The 4,430-nt window shown below is 36.8% G+C and overlaps 1 pseudogene across 1 annotated transcript; it reads right to left on the bottom strand.

Moving 5' to 3' along the window:
* Window positions 1-2,100: 2,100 nt before the first annotated feature.
* LOC308645949 (olfactory receptor 7E178-like) lies at window positions 2,101-3,054 on the bottom strand (annotated as a pseudogene). Its single transcript has one exon. The product of its transcript is annotated as an olfactory receptor 7E178-like (transcript).
* Window positions 3,055-4,430: the final 1,376 nt, after the last annotated feature.

The raw sequence follows: 4,430 nt of genomic DNA, 5'->3' as shown, positions 1-4,430 counted from the left end.
TACTGTCCACTTTCATCCATTTTACTGCAAATGACATAATTTCATTCTTCTTTAAACCTGAAAAAAAATGCCATTATGTATATGTGACATATTTTCTTTTTTTTTATTGTTGGTCGTTCAAAACATTACATAGTTCTTAATATATCATATTTCACAGTTTGATTCAAGTGGGTTATGAACTCCCATTTTTACCCCGTATACAGATTGCTGTGTCACATCAGTTACACTTCCATTGATTTACATATTGCCTTTCTAGTGTCTGATGTATTCTGCTGTCTATCCTATTCTCTACTATCCCCCCTCCCCTCCCCTCCCCTCCCCTCCCCTCCCCTCTTCTCTCTCTACCCCCTCTACTGTAAATCATTTCTTCCACTTGTATAATTTTTCTCTTACCCCTCCTTTCCTCTTATATGGAATTGTGTATAGCCCTGAGGCTCACCTTCCAATTCCATGCAATTTCCCTTCTCTCTCCCTTTCCCTCCCACCTCTCATCCCTGTTTAATGTTAATCTTCTTCTCAAGCTCTTCATCCCTACCCTGTCCTTAGTTACTCCCCTTATATCAAAGAAGTCATTTGGCATTTGTTTTTTAAGGATTGGCTAGCTTCGCTTAGCATAATCTGCTCTAATGCCATCCATTTCCCTCCAAATTCTATGATTTTGTCATTTCTTAATGCAGAGTAATACTCCATTGTGTATAAATGCCACATTTTTTTTATCCATTCATCTATTGAAGGGCTTCTAGGTTGGTTCCACAATCTTGCTATCGTGAATTGTGCTGCTATGAACATCGATGTAGCAGTGTCCCTGTAGCATGCTCTTATTAGGTCTTTAGGGACATATTTTCTTTATAAATCTTTTATCAACAGGAAACTATGCTGATTCCACAACTTGGCTATTATGAATTGAGCTGTACATATTAACTTCTTTCGTGTCTTCAATTTTTAGAGAACATTTTCATTTTATTTCCATTCTTTATAGTGGTAAAAATACATGAGAAAAAAATCACCATTTTTATGTTCACAGTACTGTGGCATTGATTATATTCACACTGTTGTTCAATTTCACCATCATGCATTTGTACAAAATTTTCCAATTCCCAAATTGAGCATTTGTGCATACTTTTAAAAGTCCCTATTCCTCTATCTCCAGTCAGCGTCCAACAACGTTCTGCTGTGAAACAAGAAGAGGAATTAAGCACACAAACTGCAAATTAACATGCTGGGACGACAGTTCTATGACCTTAGTTTGGCTGCCTTTTCCAAACTAGATTCCTAATGGATGCCTCAGGACCTGAGTGAGGCTCGATTGTTCTGCTGTGGAGCCTCCTCATGTCCCTGTTCCTCAGGTTGTAGATGAAGGAATTCAGCATAAGAGTGATCACTGTGTACATCACTGAAGCTTCTGCACTGCTTCTGGGAGAATGTGATCCGGTTGAACCAATGTACACCCAAGATTATCTCATAAAGTAAGAAAAAAATGCCAAGTGAGACCCAAAGGTGAAGAAGGCCTTATACTTCTCACCTGATGATGGAGTTCTCTGAACAACGGAATGAGAATTTTATAATAAGAGAAAAAGGATCCTTGAGATAGGATCTTGCAATAATTGCAAGATATTGCACCAAGAAAATAAACATCTATGCTATTAGTGAAAGTGTCAGAACAGGCAATATTAATAAATGGAGAAGGTTGGCAGAAGAAGTTGGAACTTCCCACCTCCTTAAAATAATAAATTGTACAGCAAACCATTTTTGCAGCCAGGAGTCCAAAAGGCTGACCAAAAATAATACTATAACTTAGAAGACTAAGTAAAGGGTGCAAAATTCAGACATTAATTATATTTAAATTAATGTTCAGTCTTCAGTGATGTCCATCCCCAGTAATTTTTCATCCTCCAAAACTAAAATTTTTTATCCATTTTAAAATCCTCCCATTCTTCCTTCTCCAAAATATTACTGCCTCCATACTATGAAACATGATGATAATTAAAGCATACAAAGTACAAAACTAATGTGACCCAGGAGATATGATTCATGTGTCTATATGTTTACTTTTGCTGTATTTCCAAACTATATTCCAAATGGAAACCACAGGTCCTTAGATTAGACTGTGCTGCTGTGGAGCTTCCTCAGGGTTCTTCTAATGTCGCTGTTCCTCAGGCTGTAGATGAAGGGGTTCAGCATAGGAGTAACCACTGTGTACATCACTGAGGCCACTGCACCCTTTCTGGGAGAATTTGATACAGCTGATCCAACGTACACTCCAAAGCCTGTTCCATAAAACAAGCAAACTACTGAGAGGTGAGACCCACAGGTGGAGAAGGCTTTGTACTTCCCACCTGAGGATGGGATTCTCATAATGGAGGAAATAATTTTATAGTAAGAGTAAAAGATTCCTGAGATGGGAAAGAAACCAGAGATGGTGACAACAAAACACATTACTATATTACTGATAAAAGTATCAGAACAGGAAAGATTAAGAAGTTGAGAAGGGTCACAGAAGAAGTTAGCAACTTCCATATCCTTGAACTAAGGAAGTTGTAAAACGATCAAATTGTGCAACAGTGAGTCCAAAAGGCTAACTAAGAAAGACATCAACACTAAAGAGACACAGCGATGAGGGTTCAAGATGACTGAGTAATGCAGAGGGTGACAGATGGCCACAAACCGGTCATAGGCCATCACAGTCAGAAGCATATCATCCATACATCCAAAAATGATAAAAAGAGACATCTGTGTCAGGCAGCCCATATAGGAGATGGCTCTGCTGTGAGTTTGGATGTTCGCGAGCATCTTGGGGACCGTGGTGGAGATGAAGCCGATGTCAGCCAAGGACAGGTTGGAGAGGAAGAAGTACATGGGGGTGTGGAGGTGGGAGTCAGAGCTGACAACCAGGATGATGAGCAGGTTCCCAAGCACTGTGACCAGGTACATGAACAGGAATAGTCCAAAGAGAATGGGTTGAAGTTGTGGATCTTCCGAGAGTCCTAGGAGATGGAATTCTGAGAGATGTGTTACATTTTGTGGTCCTTTATTGTTTGGACACCTTTTGAGAAAGAAAAGCCAGTGGGAAAAAGAAGAGGCACCACGAATTCTGTATATATCTTAAATTCAATTATTCAACCTTCCACACTTGTGTTCCATGACTTTTAGAAACATTTCTGATTTTTGACATATCCAATTTTCCTAGAACTCTTTCATTATTTGTATCTGTGTTATTTACCTCTTGTTCACAACTACTTTAGAGACACTCAACTATGTAATGTTAGAAAACCAAGCACATTACACACAACAAGTTTATGATCCCAGTTAAATAACAACCAGCTGTTTAAGATAAAATAGAGAATATGACATATTCTTCCCTGTGTAGAAAAAAAATAATTTATATTGAATGAACTTTAGCCTGTGGAATACATCTCATTTTAATCAACAACAATGGTGTAAGTTCAATTAACTTAGAATATTTATAAACTAAGTTCTAGAAATTAAATATCTGCACATCAAATAAAAGTTGGCTGTTGTAATTTTAAAAAAAAACTTGCCATTTATCTGCTAGCAAATAAATCCACTGTTCTTTGGTTTTTCCAGTTTCCCTCCTTCAAGGATATACTGGATCTGTCAAATATGGTTTATCTCCTAAAAATCATTTAATATATAAATTTTATCCTCTAGGGCCTTCCAATCTGCTTAATTGTTTTGCTGATCATAAACCTTCTTACATCTTAGCACCTCAACATCAGGAAGAGTCCCAAACCCTAGGTTTGAGTCCCCACTTTCTTATGTTTAGATTTTCACATCAATCCTTCGTGACATATGGATTACAATTGTCTCACTTCAACTACCCAAAGGCAAGTCAAGTTCGTTAATTTGTCAACTCTGATTTAATTGGAGAAAACTGTAAAGAAAAGAATAGGACACCTCTGGCGAATTTTCTGATTTGCATAATGGAGGTGAAAATTACATACCATATAGGGTTGTTACAAGAAAGTGTTTAAAAAAATCTTTTGTATTGTATAAACTAGTATTTCTCAGTTTCATTTATCAATACGTTTATTGGCTAACTTTTTAAAATATTCAGATACAGTGACCACAAGCCAAATTAATTTAATCATACTACCTGCATGTGAAGTTCCTCATGACCCTTTCTTACACTAGAGAATCACTGCCTTTGTGCACTTCAAAAAAGCTCCATAGTAATAATTTTTATTAATGTCAATAATATTCACTACCCCCATTAAAATATAAATAATAATAATAATAATATATTGTTCAAAAATAATATTTAAATGTTTTATTGATGTATATTAATTATGCAGAATAGTGGGTTCTTTGTGGCATTTTTACACATGCACATAATTTAACCAATTTCACTCCCCAGTCCCCCCTTACCTTCTCACCTCTCTCATTTCCTTCTTTTACACTAATGGCCTCAC

The sequence above is a fragment of the Spermophilus citellus genome (assembly GCF_964194105.1).
Source record: "Spermophilus citellus genome assembly, chromosome: 3".
NCBI lineage: Eukaryota > Metazoa > Chordata > Mammalia > Rodentia > Sciuridae > Spermophilus > Spermophilus citellus.
The sequence above is the reverse complement of the archived record's forward strand: the minus strand, read 5'-3'. Positions and strand labels throughout refer to the sequence as shown.